Here is a 13,158-nt window from a genome sequence, read left to right as displayed (position 1 = left end):
TTTTTGAGAGACTTTAAAAGTTAAAAAGGACCAGAACTTTGGTCCTGACCGTAATCTATGCTAGTTATTTAACTTACTTAACATGCTTAAGTTAATTATTTTTGTTTCCCCCTCTGTTAAATAGAGATAATAACAGTATCTTTTTTATTAAAAGGGTTATTTCCAGGATAAAAATAAAAAGGCTTATAACATGGCTTTTAGTATAATATGACAATAAAAACTAAAAAAAAAAAAATGGTAGCTTTTTTTACTCTGATCATTTCAACTAAAAATAGCTGTGGAGTCATAAAGAATCTGGAAGCAACACATTCACACACTTTTCTTTATCTAGACAATATGTAAACAATTTTTAAAATACTGAATATACCAGGAGGTATAATAGTATTTTCAAAACAATTTTATGGGGGTGGAGAAAAGGTAGGTGAAGGTGGAAGAGAGCATGGAGGGGATAAATGGTGACCGAAAAAGTAAAATAAAATAAAATAATTTTATGTGAATTACAACAAGATATCTTATTTTTAGTTTTCCAGATGCATATGGCAAATTTTAATGCCTTGGTCCAGTCTAACCCTTGATGCCTCCTATATGGTATCAGGGATGCTTCCTCTGTGGTTTAAGAAATACCTGGAGGACATTTTCAAGAGCCAGTGATTCTCTAATTGTAAATACAGATTTGCATTCAGTAACTGATTTGCTAATAACCAAGATCTTAGAACTGCCACAGCAGCACCGAGTTACTTCTCTGCAGCATTCCTTCTATAATCGCACATTTCTCCATCAGGTGAGGTTGTGATGCATACGGTTTATTTCTCCTATCTTAGATATTTTTTCTCTTTGAAAGTCAGTGAAATGCTCTTTTAGATAATGCAATCTTCCACTCATACCTCAAGAGTAACCGAAACCCGCAGTCCAGCTAATTATATGCCCTCCCAAACTCAACTTCAAACCTTTCCGCATTCTTCTGAGTGCTTTAAACTTATTTCTTCCAGTACGTCTTTGTGGCTCCCATCAGCAAAGGTTACTGATGTAATCTCAGAACAGGAGGAAATGGGCCATTTGTCAAAAACTAGTGTTCCAACTGTATATCACATTAGCAAACTTTTAAAATTCCATTTGCAAGTAGAAAATCCTGTTGGTGAGATGTTTATAAGAGGATATTCTTGCCCATACACATTTAAATTGAAAAATCAGAAGTGAAAAGAAGATTGTTTTTCCATTCCTAAAGTATAGAAAAGTAAGGCACTACTCTCAGTAAAGTCGATATTGGGTAAATTCAGTTTTGTATGCAATATAGCATGTAAGAGTGTATAACAAAGTTAGGGTAAAATGATGCCTATTAACAGAGCTATCCTTTAAAATGTACCTTATAAGTAAAGTGTAACATAGGAAAACTACAAATAAATTGCCACTATCATCTAGACTATAGCCATAGTGTCCTCTTTTTTCTGGCTTGTTTAATTAATAAAACAATTTGAAAATTACAGGCTGATTTCTAAGGCCACCTCTATACCAATCATGGATGATATTGTGGGCCAGAGATCTCTGGACCCTTCACTTACTCGGCCCTGCCCTCCCTAACCTTTAATGAGGAAATAGTATATTGACATTATAAAGCATATTTATTTGAAAGGCAATAGATAGATGATGATAGATGATAGATGATTGATATAGATATTTAGATATATTTAGATATATATAGTATCGAGAGAGAGGTTTATTTGTATTGCAGTAAAAAAGATTGTGAATTTGTGAACCAAATAGAGGTTTGGAGCCTTGGTCTCAAAGCATAAATGAAGCTCATTGGCCTCCTAACCTAAAGGGAGAAAAGGGGCTCAAAGGAAAGACGGAGCTTTCAGGTGCCCTTTGACAAGCAAACACTTTTCCCCATGCATTGAACTCTGAAGACTGTGTCTGCACTTCATTGTGAATAATTTTTGGCTTATTTCTGGTGATAAACTGAGCCTACAAACCCTTCCAGTCATTCCAGAGCATAAACCAAAGTTTATAAAAGTAATAATTGTTGAGTTGTCAGGTGAATGCAACAAATATGTAGAGCCAGACTCAGGCTTAAACGTAGAACGTTCTTGGCAAAAGGTTCTGCAGGCTTTGCCTGAATATTCCAGAACATTCATAGAATAGGTCACTGTTATTTAATGGTTTTATTCTCCCCACTAACCCATCTCCCCTAGATATAAATCTACTGAGTGACTATTATTATAACAGCATAATTGAATGGTCAGAAAAGATCAGCTTTGATTACTAGGCCTGAGGAGGTACAGTCATAATCTAAAACCAAAGACTTTACCCATATTCATGATTAATTGAGATAAATAACAGATAATTTGGTATAGAATTATCTATAATCAAATATATAGAGAAACCGAATATCTAGAAAGTAAAGATATATGAGACTTAAGCTGATCAGCTGCATTACATAATTCCACTTCCTTTGTTTATATAGGCCAGGCTTAGTGTATAAAGAAATAATAGCCTTTTTGTTAAAAAAAGCTTTATAACATTGAGAAAAATTTATGAATTACGAGCATCTGGTCCTTCAAACTGTCTTATGTTATTTGTCTATTCTCCTTAGGATGGCATTTTCCCATTTCTGAACATTACTGCTGCTATAGGCCATTCAATAAAAATATTATTTCCTCCCTATAAATGTCTGTTCTGATTTACTTTTATATTGTTTCCTTAACCCCTATTTAGTTTTATCCCATGGCAATGTGTTGAGCTGAAAAGGGTAACTTTACTTGGCATTATACCTGTAAAAATTACCCACGTGAAGGTAGCACAGTTTTATACCAAGTGCAGCAATGATTAAAATAAAAGAACAAAAAGAAAAAAGTTCGTGTTACTGAAAAATATGCCTTTCAAACACTTAACCCTTAATGATTACTACTCTCCATCTAGAAGAGTAAATTTTTTGCTTCAGCATAATAGGCAGTATAGGAATAACCTTTGAGAATTGAAATATTGTTAAAATAGTATACGATGATAAATGGAACAGGTTTGTGACCACAATACTTGTGGTTATTTTAATTACCAGACAAAGTATGCTGTAAAATCAGTAGCGTGATTTCTTTCTAGAACAAAGGCATTAGCTGAAATGTCTTAGCCAGCAAGAAATGGTAATGTTCACTTGAGGGATGACCTTCAAACAGGGGCTGACCTCCAAGCACCAGTCAGAGGTAAGTAATGGTTCTCCTGCCACAGGAGAGCTCAAAACAGGCAAACTGGACTGAATGGAATGCATGGAATCACTGAATCAGAAAGCGTCCTTTCTTATGAGTCGATCCTAGCCACGATCATCATGCACAACTGCGAGGAAACACTGGAAATCACACACATCTTCAACATTTAAAGATCGAAAGAAATCTTTTCTTTCCTTCATTTCTCCCCAAAAAGTTTGCATGCTGCCAGAGATCCCAGGGCAAACTATCACAATACAAACTTGACCAAAAAGCAAGAGTTTATATCACAAAAGTAAATGGTTGTCAGTTTTCCAGCAAATCAAAACTCAGAGGTAAGAGATTGTCTAATCAGAGCTGGGTGAGGCCTGGTACTAGAATGATTGAAATTGTCCCAGGAAATAATGAATATGATACTTAAGATAGGAAATGAAATATTATTTGGGTGACTACTGGCCTACAGAACAATTTGCCTTCTTTTCCTGACAAGATATAGGAGAAGCTGATGATCACCAGTAAGATGAGGATCATTAGATGTAGGCTCCTGTATGCAAACAACCCACAGATGCTTAGAGGAATGCTCTCCTGCCTAGGAATTGGCAGCCACCTTTCCTACTCCAAAATTTACAATTTAAACTTTCACCCCTTCCCTCTCCCCACCCCATGTCAGGTTCAAGTTCCTCAAGAAGTATAAAATGTGAAAAGCATAATGAATAGAGAACGTGAATTGAGGTTCTGACTAGAGAAGAATTTATAAAGTTCAATAATTATGATCCAACTGTAGCAAACATAATTTAATATGTTTTAAGTTTAATAACAGAGCAGCTTCTCTGTAAGTCACAAAGTTGGCATAATTAAAATGACTGATATGAGCCCAGGATGTAATGAACCTCATCACTAGTACTTATAAATGCCCTTCGTTTAATATCTTGTATGGTATGATGGAATCTGCCTCATACTCTCATCTGGTGATGCAATACTTCCTATGAACTCTCATGGGTTCTAGAATATGAAAAATGACTTGTAGAATGTTGTTCACAGGTATCCTTCAAGCCTGTTTTAATATAAAACACCTCCAACTTCAGTTTTCAAAATCTCCAACCAAATTTGCAAAAAGAAGAAGGTACTTTGAAAATGTGGGACTCTCAGGAAATGATATAGACCTGTGTGCAGCTAGGAGTTGGAGAGCAAAACACCTGAATTTAAGAAGATAAATACAATAAAAGGCATGACAGATACCAAAAACAAACTGCCTGTTTTCACATTTTGTTTAACTATCATCTTGTACCCAATAAAGCAATGTTTTTGTATAAATACCATTCGTTGACCACAAAGATCAGCTTACTGATTGTTATGATTTCTAATCCTACTTGTCTACCTAATCCATTTAATGGGTCTTGTGAGCTAACCTATAAATGGGCTTTTGTGGACTAGTTTCAGAATTGAATTCAATCGCCATTTACTATGTTGCACATACAATAAATTGCAGTTCAGATTTTTAAAAAAACATTTTATTTAAAAGTCAAGGGACTAGGGAGAAGAAGGAATGAAGCATCATTTTTTAATGAGTATAGAGCTTAATTTTTGCAAGATGCAAAGAGTTTTGGAGATGGATGCTGGTGATGGTTGTATAACAATTTTAAAACACTTAATTTCACTGAACTGTACACTTAAAATGGTTTAGATAATAAATTTTATACTATGTGTTTTTATCACAATAAATCTTTTTTTTAAAGTCAGGGACTATACTTACCTGGCAGGGGAGATACCATGATCACGAAGGTGGTTCCCCCAGGACAAGGCTTATTTGTTGCATTTTGGGTACGCTGGCCCTGAGATTTCCCCAAATGTGAGAAACTCAACTGCATAATTTGTGGTAGTGAGGGACTGCATTCTTGCTGTCCCCTGAGGGGGAAAAAGTCAGGGGCTAACTGTTTTATCATACCTCTATGACTAAAATAATTTATACCTAATTAGATCCAAAGGAAAGCTCCTAAAATTTACTTTTTTTACTATATATGAAACTATAAATGACACCAAAACTATACTGAATATGAACTACAAAAATAAAAAAGTGAAGTTAGAATAAAAGATTGTTGTACATATTGCAGATAATATGGCAATCTGGCAACACTACTCTTTAGCAACTAGGATTTCCTTCATTTGCATTGTTTGTTCAAAATGAAAACACCATTCTCTTCAAGCATTGGTTATACCCCAGAATAGTAAGGTTTTATATCTACCACTTACTTAATCTGCATCTTAATTAAACCATTAAATGTTATCTCAATGCATACAGAAATTAGTTGTGCCTTCTCTATCTCCTTTTCATTTAAAGGTTTCAATCTAAACATTTTAAAGAAAACTCTTATAAGTGAGCAATCAAAGCCAGAGTCTAGCAATTGCACATGAACTTTTTTCTAAGATTTGCCTTTTTCCTCCTTTGGCTTAAAATGTTATTTATTTTAATTATTCCATTCCCAAAGGAGATTTTACAAATGAATTTTCAGTTTCTTTTATTAAAAATTATTATAATTTCTTTATAGCTCCTAGAAGATGGAAAAATTAATGTCTCCATGACATAGACTACTAGAAGTGTGTAGAAGAACTGAGATGTTTACAGCAGAATTGGAAGTTCAAGTTCATAGCATGTTGGATTGGAGATAGAAAAGTTTGAAACCAGTGTTGTTACCCTCTGGCTTCGGATCCTGGCCCACCTAATTGAAACTCCTCCTCCCCAAAATGATTCCTCTTTCTTCATGATGTCACGTTTGAGGAAGCATTCTACCTTAGGTCACATGTCCTTCTTAAACATTCCAATAACACTCTATATATTCCTTCTACACTAATCAGCGTATCCATTGTAATCATCTATTTATTTATGATAAATAAATATCTATTTATTTATTTATGATAAATAAATATCTATTTATTTATCTGTCCTTCTAAACTGTGAACAGGTGTTGATTCCATACTTTTCTCTGTCCTAGTTTCAGGTTCTACCATATTGTTTAACATGTCATTGGGATTAAATACATGAGAATAAAGAAAAACAAAAAGAGTTGTTGTTTAGGTCATTGTTCTAAGCTTTTCACACTTAAGTTCTCAAATCAAGCCTTTGATATAGGTATTATTATTATCCCATTTTATAGGCCAGGAAACTGAGGCACAGACAAGTTCAGGTGACTTGCATAAGTTTAGAGAGAGAGTAAGTAGGTGTGGGGGATAGCCATCATTCTAAACTGAATAAGCAGAATAATGGGAACTAACAGGCATCTCACGCACAGACTCGCAAGTGACTTAAAATTCTATATGATGAAGGGCCATATGGAAAGGGAAACTATTCCTCGCCCCACCCCAAGCTTTATATTAAACAAGTAAAATACTTTAATGATGAATAAAATTCAAAGGGATTTGGATTATCACCATGCTACCAGAGATAATCAGTTTACATTCTAATTTTTTCTGAACTACTTAAAGACATTTTTATACAAAATGGGATCATATTCTGTATATTTTGTATGAATCCTCTTTTGTCTCTTAACATTCTATACATCTTTCTACAGCAATAGCTGTAAATTTTCATCATCATTTTTTAGTTGTAAAATAAAATTTTTTAAATGCATTGTTTCAGTATCACCTATGTGTACACTCCAATAGGTCAGCATAAAAATGTGAAAATTTAGCCCAGCCGGGCATGGCTCAGCAGTTGAACATCGACCTAGGATCCAGGAGATCAAGGTTCAATTACGGGTCAGGGCACATGCTCGGGTTGCAGGCTTGAACCCCAGTTGGGGGTGTGTAGGAGGCAGCCGATCAATGACTCTCTCACCATTGATATTTCTATCTTTCTCTCTCCCTCTCCCTTCTTCTCTCTGAAATCAATATATATATATATATATATATATATATATATATATATATATAATTTTTTTTTTTTAGTGAAAATTTTAAATTATTCTCAGAAGTAGAGATGTAAGCCCTGGCTGGTAGCTCAGTTGTTGGAGCATCATTCCATACATCCAAAGATTGTGGCTTCGATCCCCAGTCCAGGTGCATACAAGGGGCAACTTGACTGATATTTCTTTCTCTCTCTCTCTCCCTTCCTCTCTCTAAAAAATCAATAAAAACATAACCTCAGTTGAGAAAAAAAAAGCAGAGATGTTAGATGAAAGAGCAAATGCTTAGGTATGAGAATGCCACTGACAGAAAATTAGCAAGAGACAAGACAGAAGAAGGTTGGAGTCAATGATTGGCCCCCAGTGATCAAGCAAGATACGGTGAGGCTGGTAGTAGTGGATACAAAGGTGGGAGGTCAGGCCCACTACCCCAGTGGAACTGATGTCGCTCTAGAGAGCTTTCTTCCCTGTCACAGGAATGAAAGGAGTTGTGGTCAGACTGTGCTAGGGGCTAAAACCAGAAGGTATTTAAAATGCTACCTTAGAGCATACAAAGGTTGAGGACTGCTCCTTAGCAGGTTTGCCTGGAGGATGTTACGCCTCTACCAGTAGCTCCAAGAAGTGCTGAGTTTTGGAAAAATGAGTGACCTCATTAGGTTAAGGGACATCTTATTAAAGCTTTAGTACTATCAAGGGCAAATAAAATCAATCACTTATAGAAATATTTAAAAACAAAAACAAAAACAAAGGAAGGAGGTCACAAGAGTGCAGATATATCACTTTTATATCTAGGTTCACAAACATGCACTGATTAACTAGTTTTGCTGAAAACTCCTAATAGAAGCAAAAAGAGTCAAATGGCTTTTAGAATAACTGAGAAAACTAGCCACTGGTTAAAGATAGTTGGTCATCTAGACAAGTAAGGCAAAATCTTTGGTACCTTATATTTCTCAAAATGGTTGCATTGTCCTAGCAAGAGCCTACCTAGGTCAAGGATACTACACCTGAAAATATGAGTAACAGAAGGGATGATTGCATTATTGCCAAATTTTAAACAAATTCATAGTGCATGGATTTACATATTTGTACACCTCAGGCTTTAATGGACCAGGAGCTGAAAACATGTCTTGATAGGGAGTAAGAAGGAAAGATACTGAGAACACTCACAAAGTAATGCACATTTTCCTGTGACACCAAAGTAATGGCACTTAAACTGTACATAAAACACTTTTACAAGCAGATCTCTTTCCAAGAAAATAAAAAGACATGCTTAATCTGCAGGAAAATAAAACTTCCAGGGGTGAAGTCTCAGACTATTGGGTTTAAAGGTTCATTTTTTTTCCGTTGTGGTATTTTGTTTTAACAAGGCACATGAAATGCTTCCAGTTACCACTTTGCCACCTTACAACCTTGTTTTAATTCCCATATGTCCTTAATAAGATTTTTAGAAAAAACTCATTCCCTTATTTTCATGAAATTCTGCCATGTAAAGGAGCTCAAGCCTCATGAAGGAGAGAATTCCTGGATCACTAACTAACTAAGTAAGCACAGCACAGCTGGTTGTCATTCAAGCTCTGTGGTAAAATGTAGCCGAAATCCTAAATTTATGAGCCACCTGATTTGGGTGATATCCTTTTCAAGATCTGAGGTTGGAAATGAAGGAAATGAGGTCATTATTTTACATATATTTCACAATTCTACTCTTCTGTTAACATTCAACAGTAGCCCTCTCTACTTCATTCCTAATTCTTATTACACTCAGGAGATAAGAAATACAAAATTAGAAGAGAGCCACCACAAAGGCGAACAGCTTCCCTTCACCTACAGTCCATCAAAGAGACTGTTCTCACTTCTACGGATTGAACCCTTCCATTTACACACTGATTCCAACCCTCTCTTCTCATCCTTCAGGTATCTTTCCTGCAATATTCCCCCATCTCCCCATTACTTTCTCTCTCCCTAGAAGATCATTCATATTTTTATGAGAGGCAGTGCCCTCCCTATACTTTAGAGAATGTGTAAACTCTAGAAATAGAGTGCTGGGATTGGAATGCTGGCCCCACCCTGTAGTAGCTGCATGACATTGAGTCCATTACTAACCCTTGATGTAGATCAATTTGATCTCTAAGATGAAAGGTTCTTATGAAAATTGAAAATTAAATAAATTGATACTTGTAGAACACTGTTTCTGGCACAAGGTAAACTATATAATTGTTTTATTATTCACATAGAAATATGCTTCAATATTTTCCATATTTACAAATGTCTCTTTAGCTACTAGTTTCACCTTCCATCTACAGCCCTATTTCACCAATCTTTCCTCTAGAGAGCCCTTTGAAATAGCTTTTTATCATACCTCTATTTCCTCACTTCTCACTCTTCATCTCAAGACTCCCTCACCTTCATGACCCCATGGAATCAGCTCAAAATTAATGTCACCAGTGGTCTTCACATTGCCAAAGTGAATGAGACCTAGTTCAGCAGAAGAAGAACCCAGAGTCTGATGTAGACAATAACCACACAAAACTTACACAAGTCTTGGGAGCACATTAGATTACCTAAAATGTAAGATAAAACTGTGGTAAGTTTAACTTACTAAAATTAACAGAGTTCAAATGCAACTTTTCACTGTACTTGGAATCACTGACTCCTACAATTTAGGTTATGCCACCAAATTTGGTTGGTGTAACGAGACTCTTTGTCCCTTAGCAAGTTTTCTCAAGATCTCATGGCACTCTCTGTACTTTGGATTTATTTGGGCCCTGTCCAAAGATCAGCAGATATTCAAATGTTTTCATGATCCTTGTCTGGACAAGTTATTTGCTAGGAGGCTCAATATCTTTCTCAAATAAATGCATAAAACTAGAACTGCATACCAGGATGTGTTGCCTAACTCCAACTATAAATTGTAATTGAGATTGCACTCTGAACCAGACAGACTCTTAGATACAAAAGGATAGTGTGAAGTGTGGGGATTTGTAAATTTCCTTGCATTTGCATTATGATCCTAAAGTTAACTTAAAGAAATGCACAGTGAGATAAAAGAACATCCTTTGTGATTGATTTGGTATCAACTTTTTGTAAAAGCTCAAAGAGTTATCCAAAATTCACTTCACATCACTGTGCACAAATATGCTATTATTCTGCATAATTACTTAGCATCATTTGTACTGAAAGGGCACATATAATAATAATAGATGTTCTGAGTAAAATATTTAAAGTTAATATGAATTTGAACATCTGAGAACAGGATCAAGTTCAGTAATTCTTATTACATAATATTATCATTTAGTACTTAGGCTAAGCAACATGATAAGAACAAAGAGCACTTGAATGCAAGATTTCTTTCCAGGTGAGACCATTATCTCCTGTAAAAGTACTAACCTGTAAAGACAATGATTACACATTACATACATAATCATATATCAAATAAATCCCAATATTTATGGATGTGAATGCTTATAATGTATCTTTTACTTAAGAAATCTGCAAATTAAAGAACACTTCTATTGAAGATATGTCTGGGGTATTCACTGTTATAACCAGTCTATTCTGAAGACCAGCAAAAAAATATGGAAATTAACAGATATATGAATTATTGCCTATAGTTAAATTATAAAGAATGTTAGTTACACTATAAAATATCATGTACTTAGTTAGCAATAGCCTTTAATAAAATGAGTTTTATTGCTAAGATTTATTAACTCTATTCAGCCTGAGTAGTCATTCCCCACAAACTTTAAAGGCTTTCAAAATATCTAGTACCAGTCTAGTTTTAATACAGGTAACAAAGTGATCATATGAAGAATTGAAGAGTTGGATTTCAGGAGATTTATCACTCAGGTTAATTTTTAATGGTCTAATCAGAGCCATGGGTCTTGTCTATGACCTGGTGAGTGAAGATGAAATTATCCTCTGAAGTGTAAGGATATATCCACTGTTTATCATTGAGGTATGGTTAATCCTGGGATAGATTATGGGACAAGAATTTGAATTGATGGAGAGAAGGAACTTTTTCCTAGGAATTGGATCCAAAGAAACATGGGTTTGCTAGTAGTCAGGATTTTTCTGAGAAACTAAACCAATAGGAGATGGATGGATGGGTGGATAGATGATAGATATAGATAGATGACAGATATAGATAGATGACAGATATAGATAGATGATAGATGATAGATAGATGATGATAGATGATAGAGATAGATAGATAGATAGATAGATAGATAGATAGATAGATAGATAGATAGATAGATAGATGATAGATAGATGATAGATAGATAGATGATAGATGATAGATAGATAGATAGATAGATAGATAGATAGATAGATAGATAGATAGATAGATAGATAGATAGATGATAGATAGATAGATGATAGATAGATGATAGATAGATAGATAGATAGATAGATAGATAGATAGATAGATGATAGATAGATATAGATAGATGATAGATGATAGATAGATAGATAGATAGATGATAGATAGATAGATATGATTGATTAGATAGATAGATAGATATAGATAGATAGATAGATAGATAGATAGATAGATAGATAGATAGACAGATAGATAGATAGATTATAGATAGATAGATGATAGATGATAGATAGATGATAGATAGATGATAGATGATAGATAGATAGATAGATAGATGATAGATAGATAGATGATAGATAGATGATAGAAATGATAGAGATGATAGATAAAGATAGACAGATTAGATAGATGATAGATAGATGATAGACATAGATAGATGATTGATATAGATAGATAAATAGGTGATAGATGATGATAGATAGATGATAGAAAGATAGATAGATATAGATAGATAGATGATAGATGATAGATAGATAGATAGATAGATAGATAGATAATAGATATAGATAGATGATAGATAGATAGATGATAGATAGATAGATAGATAGATAGATAGATAGATAGATGATAGATAGATAGATGATAGATAGATAGATAGATGATAGATGATAGATAGATGATAGATGATAGATAGATAGATAGATAGATAGATAGATAGATAGATAGATAGATGATAGATAGATGATAGATAGATGATAGATAGATGATAGATAGATAGATAGACAGACAGACAGACAGACAGACAGACAGACAGACAGACAGACAGACAGACAGACAGACAGATAGATAGATAGATAGATAGATAGATAGATAGATAGATAGATAGATAGATAGATGATAGCTATAGATAAATGAAGATATTAACCACAGGAATTGGCTCATGCAGTTATGGAGGCTGAGAAGTCCCATGATTTGCCCTCTGCAAGCTGGAGAACAAGGAAAGCTGGTAGTATAATTTAGTCTGAGTCCAAAGGCCCAAGAACCAGGGGAGCCAATAGTGTAGCTCCCAGTCTGAGGCAGAAGTCCAGAGAGAGTGGAGGAGGGAACCACTGGTATAAGTCCCAGAGTTCTAAGACCTGAGAACAAGAGCTCTGATGTCCAAGGACAGATGATGGATGCCTCAGCTCAACAAGACTGAAAACTTTTACCCTCCCTCTGCCTTTTTGTTCTATCCTGCCCTTAACTTATTGGATGATACTCTGCCCACATAGGTGAGGGCAGATCTTCTTTACTCAGTCTACTGATTCTAATAAAAATCTTTTCTAGAAACATTCTCACAGACACACCCAGAAATAAAGTTTTACCAGGTATCTGAGCACCTATTGGCCTAGTCAAGCTGTCATATAAAGTTAACCATCACAGACTCCAGGGTGGAAAGGCCTGGAATGATTCCTGGTGTGGCTTAGCCTTCTCTTGGGCATGAGGACACAGTGTGGAAATGAGCAGAGACACTGAGCTTTTACTCTTTGCCAGCAGCAGGTCAGCAGTGAGGTGGCCTTTGGCAGTCACAGTAGGGCAGTTAGGGACTAACTTCCAGAGCAGCCAACATCTAGGCCAGCAAGTAAGTGTTGTCAGGACTGAACTTTGGAACCCATCTGACATGGGAATGAAGCAGAAGTGGCATCAGTAGTACAGATAATTTTGCCCAGCAGAAATCATAATTCACAAGTGTCTTCAGCAGTAGGCA

The 13,158-nt window shown here is 35.2% G+C and overlaps 1 non-coding gene across 1 annotated transcript; it reads left to right on the top strand.

Moving 5' to 3' along the window:
- Positions 1-4,939: 4,939 nt before the first annotated feature.
- LOC148092873 (U1 spliceosomal RNA) lies at positions 4,940-5,102 on the top strand. The gene has a single exon (XR_015714734.1). It is a non-coding gene; the product is annotated as a U1 spliceosomal RNA (small nuclear RNA).
- The last annotated feature ends 8,056 nt before the right edge of the window (positions 5,103-13,158 follow it).

Source organism: Miniopterus natalensis, chromosome 6 (genome assembly GCF_054644295.1).
Source record: "Miniopterus natalensis isolate mMinNat1 chromosome 6, mMinNat1.hap1, whole genome shotgun sequence".
Classification (NCBI taxonomy): domain Eukaryota; kingdom Metazoa; phylum Chordata; class Mammalia; order Chiroptera; family Miniopteridae; genus Miniopterus; species Miniopterus natalensis.
Note: the sequence above shows the minus strand (reverse complement) of the source record. Positions and strands in the feature narration are given on the sequence as shown.